At 41.0% G+C, this 20,148-nt stretch overlaps 1 pseudogene; it reads right to left on the reverse strand.

The window, feature by feature from the left end:
• Nucleotides 1-17,330, reverse strand: part of LOC128691219 (glutathione peroxidase-like) — a 50,444-nt pseudogene extending 33,114 nt beyond the window's left edge.
• Between the last annotated feature and the right edge of the window lie 2,818 nt (nucleotides 17,331-20,148).

A 20,148-nucleotide genomic window follows, 5' to 3' on the forward strand; every position in this document is an offset into this window, starting at 1 on the left:
AAAAAATCTAAGAAAATGTTAGTTACATTTCGGCGAGAAAAAAAATCAGCTCTGAAAAAGTATTTCGAAACTCGCTTATATAATAGAGAGTAGGAAAAGCTCTGAGAATCCTACTGAATCCAAATTTATGAATTTGATAACCTGGTTAAGTATCATGTCATATTTCGATCAATATTTACTTTAGCTGCTAAGAAAAACAACTAATTATTAAAAGGGTGGACTGGCAAGCCAGCGGAAGGAATCAGTCAGATGACCAAAAGCTCCAGCTGTGGGTCATCATTTGACTAAGACCCGTGTTAGGAAACGCCTAACCTACTCGGAAAATATAAGTTATGTAAATTCTAGAAAAGCGAAAGGGGACATTTATATTTTGTACCTAGTTAAAAAAAATAAAAATTACGGCGATGCCACAAAAAAATTCCGACCTAACGTATCTTGAAGTAGATTTTGAGTTTAATACTAGGTTGAGCAAGGTTGGTTAAGTTCTACTTTGGGTTATCAAACAAAATATAACTTTTGCACAACCCATTTAGTATTTTAGAATTTACATATTGAAAGACCGAGAAACTAAATTATAAACAAATCTCCCACAAAACTCATTTTTCTAATTTCCACAAAACCCGACGTGTACCAAAAGTAAATATTGACCCACATTTCTGGTAGTGATCTGTAAGGGGTTATAGTAAGGAAGATTTCATTGATGGTAGAATAGAAGATGGTGGTAACAACGAGGAACACACACGAGGGTTCTCTTTCTTGGCAAATTACTGAGGGGGGTAAATTTTAGCATTTGAGTACATTTCACAGCATATTAGCCTAATCTGAATCTTGCATGATTAAAATAATCATAACGAAGCACTAAACCCACAAGGGTCACACATCGCTATGAATCTTAAATGAAAAAACCCATTAAGTTTATATAATATATATATATATATATATATATATATATATATATATATATATATATATATATATATATATATATATATATATATATATATATCGTAAGGGTTCTTAAATGGAGATATCGTAGGTTGTAGGTAGACAAACTTGTTGGATGGTAACTATATTGTCAGACTGAGATGATGAGGGATGGAGCCCAGCCTTGCCGTGTTCTAGTCTGGATGGTCTGCCGCCGAGTGAGAGCGGGGCAGAGGTATGAGCCTACACATGTGCATCCCGTGACGTCACACAAAGCCACAGGCCTACAAGGGATCTCTTATCTAAAGCACATGGATGATACTAATATGCTATGCTATATAATACAGGGAATACAGGGATCAGCAACTATGCTGACAGCTCGGTCATGTTACGTATGTCGTCCCGACATACACTACTATACTATAGGCTGAACAGGCAGGCGGATCTGGGCTGATTCTATACAATAACAAATTCACATATAACTTAGAACTAATGGATGGTACAACATGATTTTGACGTAATGGGTGTTAACGTAATGAGTTTTAACGTAATGCATTACAACTATAAGAACAAATCATTGTACAATATGGATGGAATTGATCGATCGATCTGTATTCATGCACTCTACGGATTCTGAGGAAGAATAAATATATATATACAAGGTGAAATTAACAGCAAAAGCATCTGGTGCGCACTCAGACTATTACTGTCAAATTCTCAGAATACGGAGGGAACGTGAACACGAAAATTTCTGACAAACTGATCAGCTAATAACAAAACACACAGTTGATAACTTCATTCATCTCGGACATCTAATTAAACAGACTATGTACATTTAAACCCAATTCTGCGAGGGTGAGGTTTACATATGCAGAATGGTTATCATCTCTGGGAGGATCGAATTCCTCTGCAATGGCTAACACATGCCTTGACTGGGAGAGATCTGAAGGAGTATCTACAAAAGATACTTGTGGGTTTCTCATTACTTGTCGAGTACGCAAGGAGTAACGACATTCAGGTTGAGTATCTGACTGAGTATCTGAGGTAGAGGGTACAGAGTCAAGAGGATTTTCAGCATCTGTCATATTAGTCTGGGTAGCAATATCGTCAACATCATATACTAATTTCATATGATCTAAATGCGATTCTTTGTATTTGCCAGTACTAATTTCTCTAACCTTATACTTATTACCAGAGATATGTTCTACAACTCGATAAGGTCCGACAAACTTTTGATCGAGTTTAGGCATTTCGGATGTTTTGTTGAAATTTGTCAGCATTACTCTTGAACCTACTTTGACTTTTGACGGCTTAGCACGGCTATTAGTTACTCTAGTAAATTCTGCTGTTGATTTATGAAGTGTTTCACGGATTCTTCTAAAAACACTCTGAGCCATGCTGGTACGAGTTGCTACGAAATCATCAGGGTTGTAATTAGGTTTTGGAGTGGAATATAACAACTCATAGGGTAAACGCTTGTCTACACCATACAATGCATAATGTGGAGTATCACCTATGGAAGCATTGTAAGCAGAATTTATGGCACATTGAACATCTGGTATGACTTCATCCCAAGTTTCACTATTGGGGTTGATAGTGACTCTCAGGACATCAAGTACCTTCTTATTGGTTCTTTTGGCTAACCCATTGCTAGCAGGATGATGAGGAACAATGGTGGATTTAGAGATCTTGTATAAAGTACACAAATTTTCAAGAATCTCATTACAGAATTCACCTCCATTATCTGTTACTAAGGACTTTGGAGTGGTATGCCTGCAGATAATGTGTTCTTTAAACGCTCTAGCTACTGTCTCTGCAGTCTTATCTGCAATAGGAACTAACTCAATATCTGGTGAAATGGTCTACCATAACACACAAATGTTTGTTGCCTTGGAGGGAACATTTAAAATTGATTAACAAATCAAGGGCAACTCTTTCCCACGGTTTGCTAGTGGTTGGGTACACTTGGCTTGGATTAGGACCATTGACATTTCCTTTATGCTGCATACAGACACTACATTTCTTAACATACTCGGAAATGTCAGTTGCCATACGTGGCCAAAAGTATTTCATTCTGGCTTGTTTCACAGAACGATCCATACCAGGGTGTGCAACACCTGGTGCATCATGAACTAGCTGTAGAGCTACGTTCACTAGTGACTGTGGAATTACTAACTGGTAAACTCTTCTGCTTGGAGTACCCAACTCGGCTGTTCGATACAGTAATTCTTGGCTCATTACAAAGTCACTAATGGGTGCTGGTGGCTTCACAGTAAGAATAAGATCTTCCTGGAGCAGGAATCGAATCACACCAGACCACATGGGATCTGTTCTTTGGGCAGTTTTGACATCCTCGACAGTAAATGGAGGATCTTCATGAGTCTAGAGAACGTGATAGGAGACGATCGTAATCCAAATGCCATACGGAGGAAGTGATAATGACCTGTGGGAGTGGAGAATGCAGTTAACTCTTGGCTGTCCTCGTGAAGAGGGACTTGCCAAAACCCTTGTAACAAGTCCAGGGTCGAGAAGACTTTGTTATCGCCGATATTGCATAAAAGGTCACCTAGTACAGGAAGTGGGAAGCGATCTGGAATGGTTTTCGCATTTAACTTCCTGTACTAGGTGACCTTTTACGCAATATCGGCGATAACAAAGTCTTCTCGACCCTGGACTTGTTACAAGGGTTTTGGCAAGTCCCTCTTCATGAGGACAGCCAAGAGTTAACTGCATTCTCCACTCCCACAGGTCATTATCACTTCCTCCGTATGGCGTTTGGATTACGATCGTCTCCTATCACGTTCTCTAGACTCATGACCAATATCTTTAGAGGTCTTATATCTAAAGCACATGGATGATACTAATATGCTATGCTATATAATACAGGGAATACAGGGATCAGCAACTATGCTGACACACACACACACACACATATATATATATATATATATATATATATATATATATATATATATATATATATATATATATATATATATATATATATATATATATATATATAGTGCAGATGCACGTTCTTGTAAAACCTAAGTATTAACAGTCTATTAGATAATAAAAATCAGTCATGATTATCAACAAAAATAACGAGTGAATCAAAAAAATGAATTTACAATACATACAGTAGGAATAAAAATAAACTGAATAAGTCAAATGCATGAAAATTAGTTCCATGAGCATTAAATAAAAAAAATCAGCTGAATAAGTTATACTAATGTTATTTATACAAGACCGTATGACCTTGTCGGCTTAGCGCTTAGTTATGATTATGAAAATAATAACTATACAAGCAATCACTTTCTTCCCATTCTGTAGCTTTCGTCATTAGGTACAAACTTTTTTGGCTCTCCTTAAACTGGTTTATACCACGACTGACCTTTATAAAGGTAATTCGTTCCATTCTGTTATTGCTGTGTAATAGGTGTTTGAAGCCTGACCACCTACTTTAGGTACTACAAAACTACGATTGTGAGCAATTTTGTAACACGATTTAGCTTCAGTTGCCTAACAAGCATTTGCACTTCCTGCAAATTACCTTTGTAACCTGCGAGTTCATTACCTTTGTAACTTGCTCAGCTATCAAAACTTTGGGGGCCCAGTCCCTGGGCCCATTATGTACCTCTGTAATCTTTTGACTACCGCCCACATGATGGGTATGGGTGCATAATAAACATATTAATACTAACTAACTACATGCTCTCTTGGGCCCCCAAGTCCAGGATGAATCTCATCATCATATTTCGGGTAACCTGTAATGTCCTTCATTTTTTTTTTTTTGCTATAGACGAGTACAGTACAGAACAGAGATAATCTACATAACATTGTATAAGAGCTATACATTGGGTCTGCTACCCTGAGTAGGTAGGCACTGTGCCTGTCTACAGAGGAACTTCAGCACTGATGTTTCCTTTTTTTTCTTTTTCACTACATTGTTCACCATCAATTCTACTGACCTGCATAGATGAAAGGATATTCCCACATTTTACTAAAGGCACTGCTGTGATGGGTTCACCTTGCTCAGCACATTAAGAATATTTACCCTCTTCAGTATACTTTTGTGCTAAATTATTATTATTAAAATCAAGGGGAAGCGCTAAACCCAGAGGATTATACAGCACCTGGGGGGGGGAATGTGGAAGGCATTCAGGCTTAATTCGGGGAACTGGAGCACAGATCCAATTCCCTAAATCAAGAGCCCCTCACCAACATCAAGGAACCTTCCTTGAGGGGTTTTGTGCTAAAACTTGTTTACCTACTAACCACTTGCTGCAGGCCTAGTTCCAGTAATAGTATACAGTGGCTCCTGAAACCGAGTGCCCTGTCATCTGTCTGAATACAAAAGTTTGCACTTGATGGGCATATCATTCGCATAAGAAATAGTAGGGGGACCCAGAATACTCCCTTGGGGAACACCATATAGGAGTTGCAGTGGCAGCGGCAGCGGCAACAGGAACCTTGTCCTCTATTTTTACTTCTACCTGAGGTTCCCAGCAGCCCAGTGATGACCTAATCAAGACCCGCATAACACTAACATATGTGGATACCCAGAATGATATAAAGCAACTGCAGAAATCACCCAAAAGTTCACAAATTACCAACAAATAGGACTCGTACTACACCTACCCCGCTGCCACTGAAGTGATACTCCACTACATTCACCCATCGCCTACTATTCACCCGAAGCCACAACCAATGGACAAGGGTCAGAACAATAAAAGAAGATCCAGTAACCAGCTAAGGACTCCTAACATCAAAGGTGAGAGCAGTAATAACACGAGGAAAACTTGTGGTACTGCCAGCCAGGACAACCCTCATCACCCACCGGCACCACCACAACACACGACAGACAACAACAAACATGGCCGTCGCTACAGTCCAAGATAACTCCTTCCCAGTATTTGATGTCAAGAAGATCACCGACCCAGAAATAGCTAAACTCCTAATGATTCAGAACCAAACGATCACCAAACTAACTCAAGAAATGCAGGAACTAAAGGCTAGCAATGCAGATTACCTCAACAAGATCACTGCTCTAGAACATAAACTAGACACTCTAGAACAACAAAGCAACATCCACACCCGGTCCCTAGACACCATCAACACTCTAAAAGACCAAGTCACCCTACTTACTACCAACATTACAGAGGAAAGATCAAGAGTGGACCAAAAACTTGCCAATGTCATAACCAACTTCCAAGATCATAATGACCAACAGCAGCTATCTGACGCTGTTGTAGTTAACAGCAAACATCTCCCAGCCACAGTCACCCAAGAGACCTGCATGGAGACCACCCTACAGCTTATCAAGGACCACCTTCGCCTTAACATACATAGTGACGACCTAAAGGATTGCAAACTGATGGGCTACCAAGCAGTTAAAAAAACAGTGCTGTTAAAATTCCAAACTAGCCTACAAAGAAACAACCTACTAAAAACATCTATTTCTATGAAAACTGATGTTTACATCAATGAGTGCCTTACCAAAACAAGACAAAACCTTCTTTATCGGCTAAGAAAATTACGCTATGCCCAAAAAATCCACCAGTGCTTTGTGAGGGATGGAAAAATCGCAGTTAGGAAACAGCCCACTGGGAAGAGATACTTCATCTCTACAGAACATGACCTTAAAACATTCCTAAGTGAGGCTGGACTAACAGAATCAGAGTAAAGTGCAGATAATACCCATAGTCCACCGTTAGTGTTATATTGTCATAAATTTGTGCCCCCCTAAAATTCTAATACCCCAACTACTTTTGATTGTCATTGTTGTATTCAACGACCATTCTACCTCATAGTCTTAATTGTGTTTAATATCTACAGAATCTATCTCCTTTTTTACAACTTACCATATCACTGTTCCATCTTATTTTATTATAAACTAACCATAACTTGTCTTCAATAATTCTACCTCACTCTAAAACATACTCAATTGCCCAATTTTATTCTAAATCCCTATTATTGCCCAGTTTTACTTTAAACTATATTGATCAAACTTATTGTAAACTTCTTTTATTGACCATTTTTATTCCATACTTTTTTAAACTAGTATCTTCAACTACAACTTTTATATTATCCTGTCTACCATCTTACTAGCATATTATAACCAAGTCATTGCCATTTTTTTTATCATTTTTTTTCATTAATCTTTTGCTACCATAATTTTTGTAATTTATCCTGTCAATTTAAATCTAATTATACACTAATTCTTGTAAACAACTTATATAAGACCTTAGTGCAATTACAATTGAGAGTCTTGTGCCTTTATTATATTATTAGATTAATCACAGTTTTACTCTAGCTCATTCTAGCTCAATACATAGTCAATACCAAATTCACTATACTAGACCATAGTGCAATTACTAGTGAGAGACTGGTGCTATTTGTAATTTGTATTTTTATATTATTAGACTAAACCTAGTTGTACTATAGCTCTTTCTAGCTCAATACATAGTCAATACCAAATTCACTATATTAGACCATAGTGCAATTACTAGTGAGAGACTAGTGCTATTTTTAATTTGTATTTTTATATTATTAGATTAAACCTATTGTACTATAGCTCATTCTAGCTCAAAACATAGACTCCACAGAAGTCATTATTAGACCTTAGTGCAATTACAAGTGAGAGTCTTGTTCTATTTTTAATTTGTATTTTTATATTACTAGTTTATACCTAGTTGTACTTTAGTTCATTCCAGCACAACACATAGACAACATCAACTTCATTATGTGTAGTAGTGACTATACTCTACATGACCAAAATACTCTAGCTATATACTTGTCCAAACTTCCTACCACTACAGATATCAGTACTAGAACTCAACACACAACTCAGGATATAAATAACCATAATTTAAACCTAGAAGATGATTGATCACGTTGACCCTGATCTAAACCTCCATAATCTGACACCCAATCAAAACCTATTGGAAAGTAACTGCCTTTATTACACAGCATCACAAGCCAGCACTATCCTAAACAATGCTAAAAGTCTACCAGTACTTAACTACAACATCAGGTCCTTAAGCAAACACTATGATGACCTCTTAGCACTCCTTGAATCACTAAAGACACCCTTCTCCTGCATTATTCTTACTGAGACCTGGCTTAAGCAGGACACAATAGATATCTACCCTCTACCAGGATACACAGCAATTCACAACTGCAGACCAAACCAAGTTGGGGGTGGTATTGCAATCTATTACTCTAACCAATTATCTTGTCTTAGCACCACTTGCTTTAGTGATGAATACGGGGAATACATTTTTGCTAATTTTACTGTAAAAAACCTTAAGACGCCTATAACAATTGGTGCCATTTACTGGATACCTCACACAAACATCCCAAATTTCAGTTAGAAATTAAAGTCACTAATAACAAACAGACAAATGAATAAGCACCACCTTCTCTTAGCTGGAGACTTCAACATCAACCTTGGCTTACTAGATGATCAGCCTGTAACTGACTTCATCAACAATATGAACAACACAGTTCTCATACCAACAATAACTAAACCAACCAGGCTCACTGAGACAAGTGCAACCATAATAGACCACATATGGACCAATATACTAGCCCCCCTTAAATCAGGGATAATCACAGATAGCACTACAGACCACTACCCTACCTTCCTCTTGACAAACATTAGTAAACCACCACTTGAATACAACAAAGTCTCATTTAGACTCCATGACGAGGCCTCAGTAAGGAAGTTCACAGCTGACCTAGAGACTGTTGACTGGCCTACAGAATTCTCCAAGGCCAATGGTATTGATGACTGGACAGACATTTTTCTTAACAAATTACTTAGACTATACAACAAACATTGTCCTATAAAAACAAAACAGATCACAAACAAACGGCTTGGTGACCCATGGCTAACCAGCACCATTCTGAAATCCATTGACAAGAAACACCAATATGAAAAGCAATATAGACAGGGCTTAATACACAAAGATATTCTTAAACACTATTCATCAGCTCTCACCAATGTAATAAAGAAAGCCAAACAACTATACTACTCCAGTAGATTCACAGACACTAGAGGAGATATAAAAAAGACCTGTAAAAACACTCTCAGATTCTAGGGACCCACAAACTGAGAAAAACCAAGAATATTGTCCTAACTAAACCTAATGAAACACCACTACATCCCACTGACACAGCTAACAAGATAAACGACTTCTTCTCAACCATAGGATCTAATCTCGCCAGTAAAATCCCACATACCAATGCCCATGCCGGGGACTACCTAGATGGGAATTTCCCTAATTCCTTCTATCTTGCACCAACTGAGCCCACGGAAGTCACCGAGATTATAAAGTCACTTAAAAATAACTCGGGGAATCTGTCTCATGTCCCACCATTACTGTACAAGCGAGCGGCCCATGTCCTTTCGCATGCTATTTCATTACTTTTTAACAAGTCACTAGAGACTAGCACCTTCCCGAAACTACTCAAGATGGCAAGGGTTACACCAATACATAAACGTGGTGACCCTACAGACTTAAACAACTATAGGCCAATATCTAACTTACCATTGCTATCCAAAATCTTTGAGAAACTCGTGCACAGGAGACCATATTCATTTATAACGGCTCAAAACATACTCAACCCCTGCCAATTTGGATTCAGGAAAAATAAAAGCACTAATGATGCAATCATAAAAATGCTAGATCTGCTGTACACAGCATTGGAAAATAAGGAATATCCACTAGGAATTTTTATTGACCTAAGAAAAGCTTTTGACACAGTAGACCACGACATCCTACTCCACAAACTTGATCATTACGGTATAAGAGGCCATGCGCTTGCTTATTTCAAATCTTACATTACTAATAGGTATCAGTATGTCACCATTAAAGACACAGCATCAGCAACACGGCCAATTGATACTGGAGTTCCGCAGGGAAGTGTCCTTGGTCCCCTGCTCTTCCTCATATACATCAATGACCTTCCAAACGTATCCCAACACCTGAAGCCCATTCTCTTTGCTGACGACACGACTTATGTCATCTCTCACCCTAATCTTGCCACCCTCAACACCATTGTGAATGAGGAGCTGATCAAAATATCGACTTGGATGACAGCCAATAAACTTATGCTTAACACTGACAAAACCTACTATATTATGTTTGGTAGCAGAGCAGGAGTTGCACAAATTAACATTAAGATTGACAACACGCTAATTACCAGAAATAATGGGGGCAAATTCCTAGGCTTATACCTTGACAACAACCTGAATTTCAGCACCCATATCCAGCACATAACCAAAAAAGTATCCAAAACGGTTGGGATCCTCTCCAAGATACGATACTACGTGCCACAAAATGCCCTTCTCACACTATACCACTCACTTATTTATCCATACCTCACCTATGCTATTTGTGCTTGGGGATCAACTGCAGCAACACACCTAAAGCCAATAATAACCCAACAAAAAGCTGCAGTAAGAATAACCACTAAATCCCATCCCTGGCAACACAACCCCCCACTCTTCATAGACCTAAACTTACTCCCTGTTCAGTACATCCACACTTACTACTGTGCAATCTACATCTACAGGGCCCTAAACTCTAATATCAACCTTGACCTAAAACGCTTTCTTGATAGTTGTGACAGAACCCACAGGCATAACACCAGACAAACATCTCTACGACATTCCCCATGTCCGACTAAACCTTTACAAAAATTCAATGTATGTCAAAGGCCCTAAAATCTGGAATACCCTACCTGAGAACTCTAGAACTGCAGACACATTCATCACCTTCAAAACTACCATTAGAAAACATCTTATCTCCCTGATACACCCCGTCAACTAACTACACGAATACCACCTGGTGGTACACACTTACCCTCACTCACTCATAAACAGAAATATTAATCTCAATCTCAAAATAATGAATCCTGTGATACTCCAATACTGAAACTATGTACTGTGCCAAAACAAAAGCATTCACATTGTTAAACTCACAAACTAGTATTTAGTCACTTAGCCATAATACCAACTTACCTCATAATTTGTAATATTTTACTATTAAGAATAAAACTAAGTCTGCCCGAAATGCCTAGCCATGCTAAGCGTTCTAGTGGTACACTCTAATCACTATTTTACAACATGTAAACCACACAATAACCAAATTTCTGTAAACTCAGCATTGTAATCCTTATAGAGAATAAACTTTGAATTTGAATTGAATTTGAATTTGAATATGTTATCGGAAGAGAATCTCATTCTGTATTACTGACCTTAACAATTTCTCGAGACTTAAACCTGTCTATAGAGCCTATGCCGATATCTTGTAGTTTCTAACATAATATACTATATATCGAATGCCGTTTTGCAAGTCTAGGGTCTCATTTGACCTTTCAGATAATCCATAAGATTCATTTAAGTATCGTCTGAGTAAGATCCTCTGAAACCTTATTCATAACTATGTATGAGTATATTAACAGGCCTGTAATTGCTGACATCAGATATACCGTTTTTCCTTGAAAATATGAGTGACTGGTGCCTGGAGCCCATCTTGCCTACCAGCCACAGATTATTATAATCAGAAAGAAGCGCTACCACACCTACCAGCCACAAAATAAGAGAAGTGAGCCGCAGCAATTCCCACTTTCAGTCAAATACAAGACCAGCGTTTGATTGCACATTTGATAGAGTGGAGAAGAGCAACCATCTCCAGCTTTTGAAAAATTTGAAGCCGATTACTCGCAGATTATGAGGAAAGAAGTGCCTACATTTGGGGCGGTCAAAATACGGCCTGCTAGCCATATAGTGCTTCCCAAGGAATTCGGTAACCTGAGAGAAGGCCTGAGCTTGCTACCACCTGCAGCTCACAAGTCTGCCATCCCACGAGCCCCTTTGGGGCGGGGCAGATGGCAGACCAGAGGCCTAGCTTCTCCTTACGAGCCCCGTGAGGGAATGTGGCTAGGCCTGGGGACACTTGGTCCCAAAGATGAGGGGCTACTTGTACCTCTTCCCATGGGAGACTTAGGTCTCGAGATACTCCCCAGAGAGGGAGCCAAGGCCGGGTCACCACTACTTGGAAAAGACCCGGGCCGGGAGAATACCGGCGAAAAAAAAAAAAAAGAATTCGGTTTACCAAACCATTTACATCATATCTAAAGGAAATTCTATTGAACCCTTCACGATCTAGGAATGTTTACCTGGAGAGAGTTCAGGGGGTGAACGCCCCCGCGGCCCGGTCTGTGACCAGGCCTCATGGTGGATCAGAGCCTGATCAACCAGGCTGTTGCTGCTGACTGCACGCAATCCAACGTACGAGCCACAGCCCGGCTGGCCAGGTACCGACTTTAGGTGCTTGTCCAGTGTCTGCTTGAAGACAGCCAGGGGTCTATTGGTAATCCCCCTTATGTATGCTGGGAGGCAGTTGAACAGTCTCGGGCCCCTGACACTTATTGTATTGTCTCTTAACGAGCTAGTGACACCCCTGCTTTTCATTGGGGGGATGTTGCATCGTCTGCCGAGTCTTTTGCTTTCGTTGAGAGTGATTTTCGTGTTCAAGTTCGGTACTAGTCCCTCTAGGGTTTTCCAGGTGTATATAATCATGTATCTCTCCCGCCTGCGTTCCAGGGAGTTACAGGTTCAGGAACTTCAAGCGCTCCCAGTAATTGAAGTGTTTTATCTCCGTTATGCGCGCCGTGAAGGTTCTCTGTACATTTTCTAGGTCAGCAGTTTCACCTGCCTTAAAGGTGCTGTTAGTGTGCAGCAATATTCCAGCCTTGATAGAACAAGTGACCTGAAGAGTGTCATCATGGGCTTGGCATCCCTAGTTTTGAAGGTTCTCATTATTCATCCTGTCATTTTTGTAGATGCGATTGATACAATGTTATGGTCCTTGAAGGCGAGATCCTCCGACATGATCACTCCCAGGTCTTTGACATTGGTTTTTCGCTCTATTTTGTAGCCGGAATTTGTTTTGTACTCCGAAGAGGTTTTAATTTCCTCATGTTTACCATATCTGAGTAATTGAAATTTCTCATCGTTGAACTTCATATTGTTTTCTGCAGCCCATTGAAAGATTTGGTTGACGTCCGCCTGGAGCCTTGCAGTGTCTGCAATGGAAGACACTGTCATGCAGATTCGGGTGTCATCTGCAAAGGAAGACACGGTGCTGTGGCTGACATCCTTGTCTATGTCAGATACGAGGATGAGAAACAAGATGGGAGCGAGTACTGTGCCTTGTGGAACAGAGCTTTTCACCGTAGCCGCCTCAGACTTTACTCTGTTGACTACTACTCTTTGTGTTCTGTTTGTGAGGAAATTATAGATCCATCTACCAACTTTTCCTGTTCCTCCTTTAGCATGCATTTTGTGCGCTATTACGCCATGGTCACACTTGTCGAAGGCTTTTACAAAGTCTGTATATATTACATCTGCATTCTTTTTGTCTTCTAGTGCATCTAGGACCTTGTCGTAGTGATCCAATAGTTGGGACAGACAGGAGCGACCTGCTCTAAATCCATGTTGCTCTGGGTTGTGTAATTGATGGGTATCTAGATGGGTGGCGATCTTGCTTCTTAGGACCCTTTCAAATTTTTTTATTATATGGGATGTTAGTGCTATCGGTCTGTAGTTCTTTGCTATTGCTTTACTGCCCCCTTTGTGGAGTGGGGCTATGTCTGTTGAAAGAATATTTTGTTTTAATTATGTTCTATTAAGAACGCGTGTTAGGCAATCGTAGCAACAACACTGACAACGCTTGAAGCAATTCATATAACAAACACCCGATTTTAGGACAAGTTTCTTTGGTTGCTCCCTCTGTCAATCCCAGGGGTAAGTGCCCGCCACCTGTGCTCCAGATTTCGTACCCTCAGGTGCCCGCTTAGTATCCCAGGAATTGCCTATTTTTTCTTTCCACTGGTAGTTTCGTGTACTTCTGGCCCACGAAGCGGGTCCATTTCGCCTACCACAAAGAGGCATACACCGAGATGTGTATATCTCATTGTGCATACGATTATTATTATTATAATCAAGGGGAAGCGCTAAGCCCGGAGGATTATACAGCGCCTGGGGAGGGGGATGTGGAAGGCATTCAGGCTTAATTCGGGGAACTGGATTGTGCATACGAGTTCACTTTAATCCTAATTTTAGGCGTGAAAGCATTTTTGGCTGGTGGTGAGCAGGTTACATGCACCCTTAATTAATGATCATCGTGTAGTCGATATGCTTCAAAGCCAAATATCAACCCAACCTTAACCTACTGCCTCACACCTGGCAACTAAGCAACTAGTCTTGTGTGAGCGTTTACTTAAATAATGTGTGGAACTTACGTTCTCATACCATACCATCAATGAATTCACGTTGACTAAAACAAGATGAATTATTACAAGCCACATTTCTTGTGGCCTGTAATACACACCCAGTTATGTGAATCAGGTAATCACTTATGATACAGATAAGACTATGTTTACCAGTCCACAGTCCTAAGCTGAATACATTAGTAGAATATAAATTTATATAAAAACTTTCACGGTTACTTAGATCGTCGAATTTGTGCAGTGCCTTTTCAGGCTACCGCGGTTTGAAGATTATCACCAAGATAAGGGTCAACAGTTAAGTAGACAAGTGTTTTTCTATGTATGTATACCTCCCAGTGATTTCACATAATTACAGTAGCGAGGTAATAGGCAGAGGAAATGTGTTTGAGATCAGTAGTATATTATGTAGGGAATAAGGAGTGAAGAAATCAGAAAACTCTGTGGACACTGAACAAGATTGAAAGTCCATTTATGCTTAACTCACGAAATCTTAGTGACGATTGCAAACAAACCATACCACGGGTGGGGCTTGAACCCGCGGTCAAAGTCCAGACTTAGATGAATCTTATTGTAGCCAGCTGGCCCAGTGGATAACGCATCGGTCTGGAGTTTTACGACTGACCGCGGGTTCAAGCCCCACCCGTGGTATGGTTTATGCTTAAATTTAAAAAAAAAAAAAATACTCAGTTTAAATTTATAATATTCAAAAACTTTTTTTTAATGGTCGATACAGTTCACAAAAAAATTAATCCACATTTCAAACGCATGTGATAGCAGGTCTAAAAATTCGCCACCAGCCTAGTCCCCGAGGCTGTTAGATACATAGATACAAAATACTTTAGAAACTCGACAAGGTGAAGGAAAATGCTGTTTGATACGTGTGAGACCATGATGGAGGTCAACTGAAAACAATGTCAGAATTTCCAGAGATATAATGAATTTCTTCAGCTTGTGAACGGTGAGCAAGTGGAATAATGTAGACGGTAGCGGACGTAAACTTTTATAAAAACATTACGAGTGGTACTATGCTGTTTCCTTGCCTCTTCTCGCCTAGGGAATCTAACCCCTTCAGGTTACAAACAAAAACGCATATTTAAAGGGATCGCTTTTTTTAATTTGCTTATTTATGTTTGGCCGCTCGATGCCAGTTAACGATCCAATCTGCATTTGGCCAAGTGACATGGTTTATGCTTTATAGCATTTGAAGTTAATAAACTACTAGTGTCATTAAGACTGCATGCCACCCCAGTCAAGAACAATTTAATCCCTCAAACAGGAATTTAAGTAAACTCGGTGTATGTACTAATAAAAATATTGTTATAAAGACTTCACCAAAAACATAAAAATTAACGATAACAGCATGAAACGTGTTTTCAGCTCCGTGTATTTCTAGTAAATATGTTGTTTACCTAAATGTAAGAGAACATTCCCTGTTAAAAAAATGCTAACATGCGTCTCAAGGGCAATGACAACTGTGCATTCATTAAAACACTCGTCATACATTAAAATTGGTGTTACTGATGCAGTGACTGGTACCATAGTTATCACATTACACTGCTAGTGTAAGAAACAAGAACGTTTAGTTCATATAATTTATCACCATGTCAAATTTTGCTAAGAAAAAAAATGCTGACCTTATGTATTTATATTTTGTATAATTTTACTACATTTACGAAACCCTTTCCCCTCAAGGAATGGCTCCTCGATGCGGGTGAGGTGCTCTTGATACAAGGAGCTAGACCTGTACTTCTCTTCCTTGGATCAAACCCGAACGTTCTCCATTTCCCCATGCTCTGTACGACCCCTTCGGTCAAAGGTTCCCCCGATGACCCGTAGGAATCATACAATGCTTGCCAGGAAGTCAGATTCGAGCCAAGGACAGGAAAGACAAGCTAAATTCCTTGGATGAAAAGTCCCACACTGTCATCAAGGCGTCCATCTCCTTTGAAGGATACAGTTCAGTCTGGTAGCAAGGTACGGTACGGTTTTTTCCCCCGTACCTGTCAGATATGCCGTACCGTACCGTTCTGCCAGTCTTGGGTACACTGGGGCATTGTCGGCTTATTTGGGTACTTTATAGCAGGTACAAATTTTTGTTTCGCACTTTTCAATTAACATTAAGCACACGGATACCTTTCAACACTTTCCTCCATGTGACTAAACATTCGGCTAATACACGTGTACCTATTTTCTCTGCTAGGTGGGTATGAGTAAGGATTATAATCAAAGAAAGCGCTAAACCGACAAGGGTCATATAGCGCTGATAGGTATAAGGAAACTTGTCCATGTGTCTCCGTGCCAGGGAATTGAAACCAGGACCTTTCGATTGTCTAATGCTTTCACCAGTGCCAGGGAATTGAATCCAGGACCTTTCGATTGTCTAATGCTTTCACCAGTGAATTACGCGGCACTCCATTTTTTCCCCCACACAATAGGTCCTCCCTCAAGCTGGAAGCTCCCATTCTCCAACCACTGACTCCTACGAGTTTCCTTCCAATGTATAACAACTCAAGTTTAGGTCAGAAAACGAAGACAGTATATTACGCATCTATGCACGTGTTATTTATAAATCTAATTCATAGTTTACAAAGTAAAGATTGTTTTTTTTTACCTTCCCATAGAACACGTGTGCAAGCATACTCATAAAATTTCCAACTTAAAAAAATTCTCGGTGCTACTTTAGCGTGCGGTCTACCAGTACTAACCTAACCTAGGTTAGGAGCACTCAGGTTAAAAGGGTAAAAAAAAGTTAGCACAGGTCAAAAATTATGAAAGGTATACCGCACGTTATAGGTCAGTTCACAGTGTAGACTACGAATAATGCGGTAGACCGCACGCTAAAATAGCACCAAATGATCTTACATATTAATAATCATTTTCTTCGGAATGTTATTTAACATACTGCATAAAAATTTCATACATGTTCACTATTATGAATAATGAAAATTAAATACATGCGAGAACAAGGTCTGGGGTAAGGGAGGGGGGTAAATCAGGAACACCAGACTAACAACTTCCCTCTTACCTTCTCGCTAGCTATGTGAAGACTGAGGGTAGAATACAGTGGACCCTACCAGTGTAGCGGCGCTACCTACCCCCCCCCCCTACCAATCCTTCGACTACTAGCCCATCCCCAACCCATCTCTCTCTCTCTCCCTCTCTCTCTCTCTCTCTCTCTCTCTCTCTCTCTCTCTCTCTCTCTCTCTCTCTCTCTCTCTCTCTCTCTCTCTCTCTCTCTCTCTCTCTCTCTCTTTCTCTCTCTGTGTTGTCTGAGTGTAAAAACAATGCAGCCCTGTAAGAATCTGTTGAACAAGCACTTTGTTAAGTAGATGTATTTAAGTCATTGCGCGATCCGAGAATGGTATCCCAGTAGTAATCCATAACCCAAACCCACTGCCTCAATGCACGCGACTGGCATACTGCGGCATAAGTTGGTAATGCCACAAGTATTAGCTTTAAAGACTGTAAAGGAATCAGAAGAGGAATTTACAAATCATGTGGAAACTATCCAAATTTCAATAAAAATGGTAATATTGGACAGACCAGATTTAATTAAAATCAGAGGGACCAAAGAGACCAGTATCCTAAAATACACAAACACATTAAGGTAGGCGAAACTGCCGACCTGGAGAGCGTCTAAAGAACTTTCACGACATACGTACGATACAGCACCTAAATTACGGGGGCTGTTTTCTCTAATAATAATAATATAATAATAATATCTTTATTTACTACAAGTACATGTACAAGGTATACAGTCCTAGCTGACAACAATGACATACTACTATATAGAAACTCCCTTGTTATGCTCTGCATTTCGGGCAAATTAGGTCAGTGTCCCAGGATGCGACCCACACCAGTCGACTAACACCCAGGTACCCATTTTACTGATGGGGAACATAGACAACAGGTGGAAAGAAACACGTCCAATGTTTCTACTCTGGCTGGGAATCGAACCCAGACCCTCGCCGTGTGAAGCGAGAGCGTTAGCCACCAGGCCACCAGAGCGTGAGGAAGAGGGTAAATACTGTGGGCATCGAGCTGGTTCGCAGGGCGATTTCGCCGCAAGCTGCTCCCGTGCTGTTGCCATTAATCATCCGGGACACGTATGGTATACAGGATGAAGAATTGTATGGTGTAGCACTTAATGGCACATACAGGGTGTTTAAGTTGTTGAACACTGGCATCTATGAGAGGCTGGTAGAGAAATACCAGGATGTGCGAGTGGACGTCAATTCTATGGCGAGTGTCAGCCTTCATGACGTCTCCAGGCATTATACTTGGGTTAGAGTGCGAAATGTACCTTTTGAGGCAGATGAAACGGACATACGCACAGCCGGGCAAATGGGTAGAAGGTGCATATGTTGGATTCCCGGAGGGCACGTTTTTGCTAAAAATGACGATATGGCACCCCATACCGTCATATGTTGTTGGAGGCCTTCAGGACTCGGCTTATGGTGTCCTATGCTGGGCAACGCAGGACCTGCAGGTGTTGTGGTGGTTTTGATCACATTGCTGCATATTGTGAACGACAGACTCGACTTCATGGTCTAGAATGTATTGCAGCAGGGAAATCTGGGCAGTTTGTACGTGCTCTGGAGCTACAGGAAGGACGTGGGCCTGGTCGTCTGTGGAGTGAGGAGGTGGAGTGAGCAGAGGCAGTGGCGGGTGTGGACCTGACGGCCCCTGTGGCTGGGGGGCCCTGTGGGACCCATTTTGCCTGATGGTGGGGGACAGCATGGTTCGGTGGAGGAAGCCATCGATGAGGTCCTAGAGACGGTGCTCACCTCGCTGTTTCCCCAGTCAGATATCGAGGGTGAGTCGGCGACGAGGGCTGGTGTGAGGAATGCTGCAGACCTGTGTGGACAGCAAAATGAGCCCATTGACTTAGTGGTGTCTCACGGGGCAATGTGCCCAGATGGTGGGAAGATTGGACATGTGGTGGAGGTGGAGGTTCACCATGAGGTATCACAGGAGGTGGAGATGGAAGTGGGTGGAGTCACGCACAAGCGTGAGACTGCGACATCAGATTGAGATGATGTCCTGACTCCAACACAGAGGACCAGCAAAGTAGTGGAAGAAGATGGTGGTGGTCCCTCGGGGACTTCAGATCCAGAGCTGAACCAGGGAGGGGTTAGGGCTCCCAGTAGAGACATGCATAAAGGAGGTCCAAAAGAACATGGTGGCATCGTGAAGAAGGTGCCAAAGCACAGGGAGAAGAAACCACCACTGGCCTAAGGTGTATGACAGTTAACATTAATGGGTTGTGTCAGGATGTGAAGCGTGCGTGATTTGCAATTTTCTTGTGCCGGCATAGAGTGAATGTCGTATTTGTGCAAAAGCACAACATCAAGGTGGGGCGTATTGGAGGTGGATGAATATAGGGCTTTTGTGAGGCAGACAAGACGCTTGAAGGGAGGGATGGGAGTCCTACTCCAGGGGGCGAGCCCATTTGTGGTTAGTAGAAGTGAAGGGGGGTGAGGGGCATATTATAAGAGTGGATGGATGATGGATGGGCGAGCAAGTGGTGCTTGTGTGTGTGTGTATGCATCTGCGGAGAGTGATGCACGTCTGAAAGCAGATTGCATGAGGGATGAGCTCATTTATTATTTCCGTTCTTTACCACCTGTTGCTATTGTGGGGGGGGATTGGAATTGTGCTATTTGCAGGGCAGACGTTGAACTGTGTGGGGCAGGGCATTTTTCAACTATCCTAGGTGATCTTCCGACGTATTTGGGGGTGGGGCTTGGGCGGTGGAGCACACTTTTGTTAGACATGGATATGCGGCGAGGCTAGATCGGGTGTACGTCACAAAGCAGGTGAGAGTGGAGTCCATGCGTAAGGTGGAGGTGGAATATTCTGATCATAGGGCAGTTGTGGTTGACCTGGGGTGGGATGGGCTGGCCAGGAGGTGCAAGA

This window comes from Cherax quadricarinatus, chromosome 27 (genome assembly GCF_038502225.1).
Source record: "Cherax quadricarinatus isolate ZL_2023a chromosome 27, ASM3850222v1, whole genome shotgun sequence".
Classification (NCBI taxonomy): domain Eukaryota; kingdom Metazoa; phylum Arthropoda; class Malacostraca; order Decapoda; family Parastacidae; genus Cherax; species Cherax quadricarinatus.